The sequence below is a fragment of the Trachypithecus francoisi genome, unplaced genomic scaffold, assembly GCF_009764315.1.
Source record: "Trachypithecus francoisi isolate TF-2019V2 unplaced genomic scaffold, Tfra_2.0 Lachesis_group8, whole genome shotgun sequence".
Lineage (NCBI taxonomy): Eukaryota > Metazoa > Chordata > Mammalia > Primates > Cercopithecidae > Trachypithecus > Trachypithecus francoisi.
Window position 1 is genome coordinate 110,291,180 of NW_022681473.1, and position 14,200 is coordinate 110,305,379.

The window sequence follows — 14,200 nt, forward strand, 5'->3', positions numbered from 1 at the left end:
TATGCCTCTGGGTGCTAAGAATTGCTTTGTGGGAGGAGAAATGTGTGATGCCTTTCCTCACCCATCATAAGGATCACGACTGACATTTTTATAACAAAAGACAGGTTAACCAGAGAAAAGCATAACAATTTTATTTAATTGAAGTTGTACATGACACAGGAGCCTTTAGGATGAAGACCCAAGACCTGGGAAAACTATTTTTATGCTTAGGTTCAGTGAAAAATGAACGGCCATGTAGAAATATGACCAAAAAACTGTGTTCTAACGGTAAGAGACTGAGTGGTGAAAGCCAGCCAGGACTGTGTGTTCAGATTCTTCCTGGTTTTTCTGTGTAGCATTCTTTCCTCCTGGGTATCGGGCAGGACCCCTCTGGAATGAGGGTCTTCAAAGAAGGGAGAGAGTGACCTTTGTAGGTTTTATTGGCTTGCTTTGGGGAGGAAAAATTCTAGTTTCTATGAGCTGTGTTGGGGAAGAGGAATTCTGGTTTGTAGGACTCACTTTGGTGGAGAAAGAGGGCAAGAGACAGGAGGGCAGGAGAAGATCGGAGAGTTTGCTTCTGAGACCTTCCAGTCTGCTTTAGTTTGAAGTATTCAGTGTGTCAAAGCACCAGACTTTGGAGTATTGTCTTCTGAGCTCCAACAATTTGAACCATGCCCTTTGACTGTACTGCCTGGTGCAGTCTGGCTACCTTCTGTAGACTCTGCCTCCCCATCTTGATCAGTTCACCAGCTCGTTTCCTGATCCCAAACATATGCTTTTTCCCCAAACTGGACCTTTCCAGTCTTTGAGACTCATGTTGCTTGCTTAGGTCTCAGCATGTTGCAGGCCATGTGGGCTGACTGATGAAACGTCTGCATTATCTCTTCCAGGTGCCAGCAGAATTAAGTGACCAAAATCATCTGAAAGTCCTTAATTCCATGAATAAAACTACACTCAGGAGAAGATTATCATGTAAAGGAGAGGTGCATTATGTTTGGGGAACAAATGCCCATGGAAATGGTGAGTACAGAAAGTTACTGAGCTTTGCATCTGGGCCTTCTAGTAGAGTGTGCAAATGAGATCACCCTACAGATGGAGAATATGGGAGCATCATGCTGCAACGCCACCTCTTGGCTGATGCATGTGGATTGTCAGGCGACAGAGGGAACTCTGATCAACCAACACTGACTTTTGGTACAGAATCCCAGTGGAAATCACCCAAGGAAAAGCAGACGACTAGTGTGCCTTATGGGGAAGTATTTTCTATATTTAGTGACCAAACTTTCATTGCCTTTGGAGAATGAAATCCATGCTTCTTTTTTAGAGTGGTTGTTTTGAGTGACAGTCAACATGGCGGGGAGATGGTGTTACTTTCTAAATGGAGTAAAAGATGAGCAAGATAAGCAACTTCCACCACATGGCAGCAGGTATGAAGACAACTGGTGCCCGTCTCCAGCATTCAACTAGACAGTCTCTTGCCAAGAACTTCACCTTTGGCCTGTGTAGAGCCCCTTTCACTGGGTCGGAGCAGAGGTCAGTACCCTGACCCAGTCACCCCATGGCATCTTGGCCAACCAAGGGGTGCCAATTAGATCCAATTGTGATGAAGGTAGATGGAAGGTTCCCCCATTCCACTGACCCCCGAGTGACTTCCTTGTTTTAGAGGCCACAGGAGTGGGGTAGAGGGCTATTCTGCACCTCATCTGTTCATGGCCAGCTGAGTATGTAGTGGCTGATTCTGTTCTTAGCCTCAAATTCTCAAGTCCTCCAAATCTAAGGGATTGACACTGCCTTCATGCCTCCTCCAAATATAGGAAATTTCTCAGTTTGTAATTCAGAATGTAGATGCTTGGGGCGGAAGAAGAAAATAAAAATATAAGTACCAGCTATGGGTCCAATGTCCGCTATGTTTTGGAAGTCATACTGATATTGGTAAAGTGTGGTAAACGCCAGCCCCACTGCCCACCACCCACCTGCCGTTTCTCTTATGGATACAATGCATTAATTCTTAAGAGGCATTTCAGATAAATGCCGAAATGTAATTTATCAGGGTTCTTCCAGGGCCTCCAGCTACAATCGTTTTAAATCCAAAAAAATTGCTACATGCAAAGGCCCCCAAACTACCTAAGACATATTCCTAAATTTCCAGAGCTTAAAAATCAATGTGCTTTAAAAAGTAAAAACAGAAAATGCCAGCTGACTTTGCAAATAAGGACACTGGGAAACAGATATAATTGTGTTCTTTCCTTCTACGTCCGTCGGGGAACTTCGAATGCTACTACGCTACATCAGGTATGCAATGAAAAACAAACAACGGGGACTCCAAGCAGAAGAGGGGAGCTTGAGTAACTGTAGTTTTCATGTTAGGGAGAGCTTGAGAGAGAAAGGAGCATTGTATCTTGGATTAACGGAACTGCAGGATTTCATTAATGACAGCCCAGCTTTTTAGCAAAAGGAAGATAGTTAGGGCAGTAAAGGAGAACATGACTAGAATGTGCTCTGCTAATTGGAAATGTATATTATCTTCAGGCAATGTGAGTGTGGAGGAGAGGGGGATGGGGAGGATGAGAAGAGACACGTACTGAGAGGCCTGCAGGAGAAAACTGGACCCAGGACGCCCCAGATTTGGCCACACCAGCAGGGCAGTTAAAGGGTCCTTTCTTGCTGGTAGGAACGTCTAGTGCCCGGACCCCACCCTCCCCCACTCCCTTTTAATTCAATGGCTACGTAGGGGCTTCTTTGATGGAGGCTTTGAAGTCGGTGGCTTTGAGATTACTCTTCCTCTGTGACCTTGACCACCAGCCATGAGGTTAGGGGGGAAGGGGAGGGGAGGAGGAAGGCGCTGGAGTTGGAAAAAGGAAAGGAAGGAGAGGGGAGGGGAAGGAAGGCGGCCCTAAGACATTTCTGCAGCATTCCACGACTTTTCTGATCACTCTGCGAAGTTGAAATATGATTGCAGCCTTTGCACCGGGAAGGAAAGAAACCATTTAAATGAAAAATTAGCTGCCTTAGCAGGTCAAGCACATAGTTACATTAATGTCGTGTAGAACAATAAATCAACTTCGATCTCCAATTGAAAAAATGCTAATTTAGCTCAGCGATTCACTGATTGTACTTTCCTCTGATAGAAATCTTTTCTTTTATTTAATGCGAAGCCGTGATTTGACAGCCTCCTCTAATGGTGCTTGCAGACTCTCAGCATTTCAGTGGAATTCTGATCATGGTTTTAATATTCCGTGCAGCTCTGCCCCCTCTGATTTCACGCTCACACATTAACGAGAGCTGACACTGGAGATTAGACGCAGACAGCTGGAATGCCAGGTCTTTGTTGCAGCATGGACAGGAGCCAACGTCGTTCAACCACAGCCAAGAGGGACCTGGGAAAGTCTTCTTAAGAAGGAGGGGAGGCGGGGTGGGGGCTTGAGGGAGGGTGGGAGCGGGGGATGGGAGCGGAAAGAAAGGCAAGGTAGTTTCTGAAGGGCATATGAAAATAGATGTTTTCAGAAAGCCCTTTCGTCTCTGAAATTCAAATTGGAATCAATTCTGGTTTATTTAGAGGAAGTGGTTCATTACAGGGAAATCCCAAATTGGTTGCAGTATTTTTCTGTAAACTCTGAAAATACAAGTGTGATGCACGAAAATGGAAATGGCTCCCTGCTTCAGCTGCTCACTAGTTCATCTGAGAAACAATGGTGATTACGAGCTGGAGGAAGAGTGCTTACATAAGGAAACGTGTTCTCCCCTTTGCCTTAAAAAAATCACTTAGTTCCAGGTGAATAGATGGGGAAATAAAACTAGATTTATGAGCCAGGGCTGCCTGTGCGACTAGCGTCTACCTCGGCAAGAAAGGAAGTCGTGTAGCCTAACTGCCTTGATCCTAATAAATTGTTTCCTGATACCAGAAATCAAATAAAGATCCATAGTTTCATCTAAACCATGAAGCAACTTGGGCTCAGCTAGTGCCAATATTGCCAAGGGGAAGGAAGGGTGCTGCCTGAGACACTGGCTCAACTTTGTCCAAAAGAAAATGACAGATGATCAAAGTTGCAGAGATGGCACATTAATACTACGTCAAAAAAAATTGTTTCTGCTCCCGGGGGAAACCAATTGAGTAGAAATAACAAATGTCCTTCTTCCTAACTGTATCATTAATAATAATCGTACTTTGCATTTTTATGGGATACCAGGATTCAAGAGCCCTTTATAAATATTCATAGGGGAAGGCTGGGGAAGGAAAGTGAATGTACCCATTCCTAATGCCTGGCTGGAGTGACTGAGACTCAGGGCCCCGCAGGGGCTTAACTGGAGTGAAACAGCACATCACAAAGCCCCATGCTGCAGCTGGCTTGGAGACATCCAGGTACAGTCTCTGATGCCCACTGCTCTCTCCTGTGAACAGGAACATGGCTGTAGTTTAGGAATTAGATAAGCTGAACCATCTTGTATCACTTTTGCTTGTTGTTCTTATTTGCCTTGGTTGGACCACTGTCACTGATGCAAGTTTATTCATTCTACTAGCATTTATTGAATACTGAATTAGGCAGTTTTGATTAAAAAAAAGTATAAGTTAGGATATATATATATATATCAGTATAAGTTAGGATATATATATATATCAGTATAAGTTAGGATATATATATATATAGCAGTCACATCGCCGTAGTTAAGAGTATAGCCTACCATAGGCATAAATCAGAGTAATTATAAGCAAGTCAGATACATTTGCATATGAATCTTCATTCCTCTCTTACTGGCTTTGTGGCCTTAGCAAAGTGCTTTACTTTTCTCTAAACCTCAGTTTTTTGTCTGTAAAATGGGGTTAAAATGAACTAATCCTTAACACTGTCTGACCCATTATGGTCACTCAGTAAATGCCAAAAACAACCACTGTTGTTGTTGTTTTCATGTAATTGTTGGGAGGGTTCAGTGAGAATACACACACACACACACACATTGCCGGATAGAGTTGGTTCATAGTAAACAGTTAATAAGTGTTGGTTATTGTTATGTAACACATGAGAATGTCTCATTCCAAAGCAGCACTATTGCCTGCAAAGTAGTCCTCTCAGTAGATTTTTGCTGATTCCCAAGATACTGAGAAATTGCTCAAAGCATTTTTGGAACTCTTCTGGAAAGTTATGCATGGATACTGTTAGTACTCTCTTAAATATCTTGAAATGTGGTACATCTTCATCCTTAGAGGATGAATTTGTTGGAAGCTATTAAAAGTTGCCCTGAAGCTATGGCCAATGAATATGGTGGGCAATCAAGTTGGGGAACATTGCTTTGGAAATACATGTGCCTATAAGGAAATTAGATTGGTTTAATTGTGTGGTGTATAAACTGAATCTGATCACCATTCCAAAAAAGGCTTATTGAGCAAACATAGCCATTTCAGAATATACACATTGCCTCCCAAGGAGAGTACTCAGAAGGGGTCATAGATTCTGATACATTTGCCAGGGTGGGGAGACGCAGCTTATTGTTTCATGGCCACTGCCTGTAATAGCCTTCCCTGAATAGTTTATACTCCCAGCGAGAAGAAAAGGACATGCCCCTGAGTGCTTCAGATTATGCACAAACTGAGGTCCACTTCCCTTGACTTTGCCCTCTTGGCTTATGTGCAGCTTTAGTGCAGAGTCAGTTTGCTCATTTTTTCAGAATTGTGCAAACTGACCCTGCACTTACTGGGTTTCTGAAGTTACTAAGGATTAAAACTGACTAAGTCATGATCTCTGCCCTCAAAGGCCTCACAGTCTAATAGGGAAGGCAAACAAATAGTTGCAATACAGAGAGGTAAGTGCTATAGGAGAGGGACACATCAGGAGTAGGGCAGATCCCAGAGGCCCTATATGTATATTACTCTCAAGTGTGTGGACTTTTCCTTAGAGTTGGATAGGAAGCCACTGGCCTTTACAGCTGGGATCAAACATACTATAATTTGGCTTGCCCTTCTGTTCTATCTGTCCCTATTCCTGGCTTCCATGTCTTGACCAAATTGTATACACCCTGCATTAGCCCTGAGGACAGCTGAAGTGGAAGATGTCTTTTTTTTTTTTTTTTTTTTTTTTATCTCGCTCCCTTATTAAGGAGCTCTCTGGCAGTGAAAGAGAGTGAGAAGAGACTTTTCCCAAGTCTTCTCCGGGAAGATTTAAGAGGTGTGATTTATTATAATTTCAATTATAAAAGGTTTGGGTTTGGCTTAAAGAGTTTTCACTTACAATGTCTGAGTCTGTTCCAAGGGCTGTAAACCATGGTGGGTTTCCAGTGGCCCCAGGTAGCATCCCCTTAGTCACATTACTTACAATTGATAATAAATGGCTTTGACCAGAGAGGAGAGTAGATGAGCTGAACGGAATGCTTAAGTGCCTAAAGGCATGGGAGACTGCTTCTGGTGGTTAGATAGAATTGATCATATCAGTGGCAATATGGCACATATAGAATATGTTGGAAGACAGGAAGCCTGGAGTGGTTTTACTCATTCCTGAATGCTACCCCTCTGTGACAAGGAGGTAGGAGTACCATTTCTGCCAACGCACTGTCATTGAAATAGATTCATTTGTTCATAAGCATGCAGAGAAAATGTGTCCTGACTTTGTGCATTCACTCTGGGTAGAGCACCTAGAAACATCTAAGATGTTGGAGATTGTGATCGTCTACTTGGATTTGAAATGCCTAGTGGCTTCAGAGTGCTTTAACCATTCTGAATGGTCATGATAACAGCATGTCTTAGAACAGGGGTCCCCAACATTTTTGGCACCAGGGACCTGTTTTGTGGAAGACAATCTTTCCGTGGATGTCGAGGGGTATGGGGACGGTTTCAGGATGAAAAGGATGAAACTGCTCCACCACAGATCATCACGCATTAGTTAGATTCTCATGAGGAGCGTGCAACCTAGACCCCCACATGTGCAGTTCACAATAGGGTTCACACTCGTATGAGAATCTAATGCTGCTGCTGCTCTGAGAAGAGGCTGAGTCCAGGCAGTAGTGCTCACTTGCTGGCCTTCTGCTCACCTCCTGCTGTGTGGCCCAGTTCCTAACAGGCCACTGACCAGTACTGGTCCACAGCCTGGGGGTTGGGGACCCCGTCTTAGAAGCGTGATTCTCAACCTCAGTATCATTTCACACACAAGTTTCAGGCATGTTACAAGCATAATATTGGTGGATGATTTGTTAAAGTTTGTAGATAATTAATCGAATTGGAAAAAAATGGGGTGATTATCCCTATAATGTCACCCTTCCAATAGGTTTTCTAGAGTAGGAAAGAAAAAAATGCCTATCAGGAATTAGAGAAGTCTCTGAATTGCCTCCAGGGAGTGTGCCGTGAAAATATACACAGGAGATTTCAATATGAATTTTCAATGGAAAAAAAGTGAGAACTCTTATGCCAAAAATGACATTTGATGTAGACATGACCGTATGATGTATACAATTCAAATAGAGTTTAGTCATTGTAAGATGAGAGAAGATGACATAATGACGTAGTATTTAGCTAACTGAGTTTCATGATATATTCCTTGAGACTGGTGTCTGCAGTTGAATCCAAACATGGTAGTCTATTTATTTGTCCCATTTCTGTGCCATTATTGTTTAATCATAGTTACTCCTCATTAGTGGGTTTTCCCATTGCTTCGGTTCATCTCTGAGCACTTCCTGGGACTATTAGGGATTGTAGTAGAGGCCATGGGGGTCATGGATATAGGCAATCATCATTTGTTGAATATCTACTGTGTGCTGATAGCATGCTTAGCATATATATATATATATAATTATATACACTTTAATATATTATAATGTATAATTTCACATTATAATTACATAAACTATAATTAATATACATACATAATTTAATCCTTACAATATGCCTATGAAGTTGTATCCCATTTTACAAACAAGGATTTTGAGACAAAAAGGAGTCTAAACAATTGTCCCCCTAAGATCAAACACCTAGTCAATAATAGAGGGCTAATTCGAAAACAGATTTTTTGGAATACCCAAACCCTTATTTCTTTCCTGAGCACGTGCCCACGAAAGGATACTAGACAGGGTGAGAGTGTATAAGTTCTCAGTGTTGCCCCAGTTGGATATAAGGGCAGAAACTGAACACAGTCTAAAATTCAAAGTCTTAGGACCAGTGTAAAGAATCAGAGCCAAGAAGGGAACATTCATAACAGCATCTGATGAAATGTGTGGGTCAAATCATGTAAAATTGCCAACAGTTGACCATTTTCTATCTCTAAAAATGCCAACAGTTGACCATTTTCTATCTCTAAAATTTCATATGGTTCAACCTAACAAAAGTAGGATAATCAGTGCTAAGGCACACTTAATATGTTTTTCTCACACATGGGATTGAAATCTGGCTTTTAAAACGGAAATAGAGTAGAATCATTTACTTCAGCTCCTAAGGTTCCATACATCTTATGGTTCTAAGATAACTCAATGGGAAAGCCTAGCTCAAGACTTGTGGCATCTGTAAATCAAGCATTTCATGGTGAGAAAGAAGGGGCGAGGTAATTTCTAGCACTCTGATTCTCCCACCAGCTATGTAATGTGAGGCACAAGCCCTCTGCAATGAAAACCATTCTTTCTATCTCTCAGCCCCGTGACCCTCTAAGCCCCAAGCAAGACTGGTTATCCACTGTTATGAATTGAATTGTGTTCCCCAAAAGATACGTTGAAACCCTAATCCCTAATACATCAGAATGTGACCCTATTTGGAAATAGGGTTGTTCAGATGTAATTAGTTAAGATGTGGTCATACTGGAGTAGGTCAGGTCCTTTATTTAGTGATTGGTGTCCATGAAAAAGAGGAGAGACACAGAGACAAAGACAGGGAGAAGATGGCTGTGTGATGACAAAGGCAGAGATTAGAGGGAGGCATTGTATTAGTCCATTCTCATATTGCTATAAAGAAATACTTGAGACTCAGTAATCTATAAAGAAAAGAGGTTTAATTGGTTCACAGTTCTGCAGGCTGTATGTAAAGCCTAATGCTGGCATGTGCTCAGGTTCTGGGGAGGCCTCAGGAAACTTACAACCATGGCAGAAGGCAAAGAGCAGGAGAGGTGTCTAACATGGTGGGAGCAGGATCAAGACAGAGATGGGGGGAGGTGCTGCATGCTTTTTTTTTTTTTTTTTTTTTTTAGCAACTAGATCTCATGAGACTCATGATAGCACAGACAGTACCAAGGGCTGGGGCTATATCATTCATGAGGAACAACCCCCATGATCCAATCACCTCCCTCCAAGCCCCACCTCCAACAATGGGGATTATAATTCAACATGAGATTTAGGCAGGGACATAGATCCAAACAATATAAGGCATCTGCAAGCCAAGGATTGCCAGCCATCACAGAAGCTAGGAAGAGGCAAGAAAGGGTTACCCCTATGGTCCTCAGAGAGAGCAGGGTCCTGGTGGCACCTTGATCTCAGACTTCTGGGCCTCACAACTGTTAGACGAGAAATCTCTGTTGTTTTAAGCCATCCAATTGGTAGTACTTTGTTATGGCAGCACTAGGAAACTGATGCACCCACTTTTCAGGTTCCACGTCTATTTCTTTCTCTTGTGCTCAGTCAAGATAATAAATAAAATAAAATTGTCATGTAAAAAGATAAATCCTAGATTCCAGAAAACATGGCTTACTAGACTGACTCACTTCCAGGATGTTCTAAAGAGTTTCTTTTCTTTTTTTTTTTTTTCTGAACCTTAAATTTGGGGACTACATATTCAGACTGGTCTCCTTTGAGTAGGAGATTTTCATTTGATTTATGATAGTCAACCTCCGTGTTAGATTTACTCTGAGCCTACATCATAGCCTAATGAGTTTTGAACAAATGGGCTGCCTTCCAGTGAACAGCAAGGTAAGGGATGACAATGAGGTCCTCCCTGGTGGCCATGACTGGTCTTTGTGCCATCAGCAATGAATTTGAATTATGTTAAATTGTGAATGTCACTGGAGAGGCACAATCTTTTACATTATTATTATCATTGGTGACTAATCCAGGATTTATTTATCAGGTTAGCCAACCATTAGCAGAAGCCAGACATAAGTCGGCCACAAATAGATTCACCCAGTATTTATTGAGTGTCTGCCATATAATCACACAGTGGCCCAAAGTCTTTGCATGATCTCACTGACTCTGCCCTACGATTCTAACACATAGTTATCTCCATTTAGAAATGACAAAAGTGAGACTAGGAAAGGTTAGGTAACCTGCCAAGAGTCACACCGCTAGTAAGAGGGTGAATGGCTCCAAAGCTTTGGAGTCAGCTTATTTTTTGATACTAAAATCACAGATTATAAGGACAGAGAGAACAGTTCCCAGTAAGGTGCCACTCTGGGAGGGTTTGAGAAAATGAAGGATCACTGAAAGTACTGGGTCCTAGGAAGTGGTATTCAAACACAGTTGAGCACGAAGGAAGACTTCCAGGGTAGACCATGCATAGTTGTGGTCAGCAGAGGTCTGAACGTGGGGTCAGAAGATTCACTATTCAGCTCTATCATCTACTGACCTGTATCCATGGGCTAGAAACTGAACCTCTCTGAGCCTCATTATCCTAAACTGCAAAACGGGCATAACTGTACCTTCCTCCTTGGGCTGTTCTGTGGCTTGCCCACAACAATGGATGTACTAGCATCTAACATCTAGCAGATGTTAGATAATCCGTACATTCTAGCCTTGTCTTTTTCCCCAGTATATTTTGGGCTAGTCCTGAGCTAAAGTCATATCCCTCTGAGTAACCCCACCACTGTGAAGAGTATGCAATGTGTCATCACAAACGTAATTTTTAAAAACAGACATTTAATTTTTTTAAAATGGTGAATAAAACATTTTCACAAAAATTGCAGTGATTCATCCATTTAGTCATCAGATATTAAGATTCTACCTATGCCCATCATGGCTGAATCAGACCCAAAGAATTCGAAGACACTGCCTGCTCTTGAGAAACACTTAGTTTTCGTCTCTTCATTGAAGTCCTATAAGGATTTATATTTTTCAGTAGTCTTTTCAGATACATATATATATATATATGTATGTATGTGTGTCTGTATATATATATACACATCAATGCATATATAATCATAGGAAATATATATTTTGTGTCTTAATTTTTATCATTATTTTGTAAACACTTCTATATATTATATATTATCAACATAAATACTATATCAATAATATATAAAAATTGATCATAAATATACATAAATATATAATATATATCTTGCAAACACACACATATATATACACCTATGCATACATAATCATAGGAAATATACATTTTGTGTCTTAAGTTTTGATCATTATTTTGTAAACACTTTTTCTTCACCTGCGTGGTGGAAAATCATGTTTCAGCCCCAGGGCCTTTGCAATATCATTTCCCTCATGGTTTGGTTTGTAATTTTCCTGAAGTCTCTAATCAAATGTCAGCTCATCAGACAGGCTATCCTGACTACCTTCTCTGAAATAGCCCCTGTCCTCACACCACTCCTTGTCTTTCTCTTTTGTTACTATGCAAATTGACTCTGATCATTACCTAACAGCATGTCATAGGCTTATTTCCTTGTGTGTCATCAATTTTGTCCACATTCGCTCTCCCCAACACCCCTCTCTGGCCAGGAGAATGTAGGCAGGGTGAAGATCAAGATGTTGTTTTGTTCTCTGACACATCCCTAAGACCTAGGACAGTGCCTGGCATATTATAGGTGCTCAACAAATGTTCATTTCTGATGGAATGGTTCCATGTTGAACATTTCAATTAACTGTATGATAAATCATGTAGCTTTCCTATGTTTCCAGAGCCACATTTGCTAATGAAGCTCATCCAACTTTACTCACTTTACATTCCTCACAGTCTTCAGCCAACATCTGGACAAATTCCACGTAGTTTGGACAGGATTTCTCTGTTGTTCCCTCCCCTGCCCCGCCCCTCCAAGCATGCCTCCTTTATATGCAGAGGTATTCACTCTATGGCATCTTCTTGAAGATAGACATTATTTTTCTTCATTGAAAACCCCAGTTCCCAGGTACATCCAAAGAGAACCTAGTCTGTTTCGCCGATGCTCGTGTTTGCAATGCTTCCCCGTTCTTCACTAACGACTATAAATGTGCCAAAGAAGGAAATGAGAAAAATTCAATGTGCAATGAATCCAAATTGAGCTGGTCTACACTGGTATCCTTCCCTGACACGCACCTGAGACCTCCTCACCTTGACTTCATTATCTCTCATTAGAAGCGACTCAGAAGCACCAGGTAAGCAGTTGCAGGATGCTAACTGGATTTGTGGGGCTATGTTGATCACAAGCCACATCCCTCTGGTTCTGTCTGCCTCGCTCTCTCTGTCTGACTGGCTGTGCACCAGAACCTTTCAGGAGAAAGGCTTAGAGGTTAGCAAGAAAGTAATTAGGGCCAGAATTGCACATCAGCAACACTCCTCTAGCCATTTGCAAATGGCTGACACTGTGGATTTTTAAATTCGAAACTTGGTGCTAAATCTGATCGGGTTTCTTCACTTCTTTGTTTTAGGCTTCATTTTTGCTTGTTTCTCTTTTTTCCTTACATGATTCAAGGTTTTCTCCTACTACTATGGTGCCATGATACTACTGGAGGCAATCACTAGTTTTATCTGCCTCCTTCCAGAATATTCTATGTATAAACAAGCAGATATGTACACTATTTCTTTTTTGCTCTACAAATGGTAGCATACACACTATTCTTCATATCAGTTTTTGCTCTACAATTTATCCTGAAGATCATTCTTCAGTGTATGCAGAGAGGTGAGCCACTTTAAGACCACTACCTCATATTCAATTCAGTGGATGTGTCCTATTTTATTTACCAAGCCCTATGAAGGAATATTTAATTTGTTTCAACTTTTTGCAATTATAAACAGTACAATAAATCATTTCACACATGTGCAAATCTATCACCAGGAAAGATTCCTAGGGATGGAATTTCTAGGTCAAAGGATGCCGGATCTTTACATCTTGATAGATCATTACAGCTTCCCCTCTGTAGACAATCGCACAACATACACTGACATACAGTTTGACAACAACACACAAGAGTGGCTGCTTCCTTGCACCCTGGCCAGCGTTTACATCTTTGACAATCTAATTCACAAATCTATTACTTCGTGTTTTTTTCTGGTATTTCTCTTATATATGTAAATGTTATTTATATTTCTGAAAATTGTCAGTTCATGACTTTAGTCTGTAGTTGTTCTGAGTTACTGTCCATATGACTTATAACAAAGAACTCTGTATGTATAAAAAACATTAACCCTTTGGAACATGGAAATACCTTCCCCAGTTTTTATTAATCTTTACATTTTATTTACATTTTACTTATTATGTAAAAACATGTAGTTCAATTAATCACTTCTCCTTTCTGAAATTATTTTAATTTCTTAGCTTAGGTATTTTAGCTTCTTCCCTGTCGCAATTTAATTTAATTTTTTTTAGAGACGATCTTGCTCTGTTGCCCAGGCTGGAGTGCAGTGGTGTGATCTCAGCTCACTGCAACCAACACCTCCAGGGTTCAAGCGATCCTTGTGCCTCAGCCTCCCAGTAGCTGGGATTAAAGGTGTGTACCACCACACTCAGCTACTTTTTGTATTTTTAGTAGAGACAGGATTTCATCATCTTGGCCAGACTGGTCTTGAACTCCTGGCTTCAAGTGATCTGCCTGCCTCAACCTCCCAAAGTGTTGGGATTAACAGGCATGAGCCATGGCACCTGGCCTCCCTGTTGCAGTTTTAAATAGGATATTTTCTTCCATTACCTTTTTTTTTTTTAAAAAACTCCATTATGAAATGACATTTTAAAAGGCATAAGGAATAACAAACGTCCATGTGCCATCACTTGACTTGCTTCAAAACATCAGTGATAAAGTTGAAATCCCCATCTAGCTCTTTTTTTTTTTTTTTTTTTTTTTTTTTTTTTGTTGAGACGGAGTCTCGCTCTGTCGCCCAGGCTGGAGTGCAGTGGCGCGATCTCAGCTCACTGCAAGCTCCGCCTCCCGGGTTTACACCATTCTCCTGCCTCAGCCTCCCGAGTAGCTGGGACTACAGGCGCCCGCCACCTCGCCCGGCTAGTTTTTTTTTTTTTCAGTAGAGACGGGGTTTCACCGTGTTAGCCAGGATGGTCTCGATCTCCTGACCTCGTGATCCGCCCATCTCGGCCTCCCAAAGTGCTGGGATTACAGGCTTGAGCCA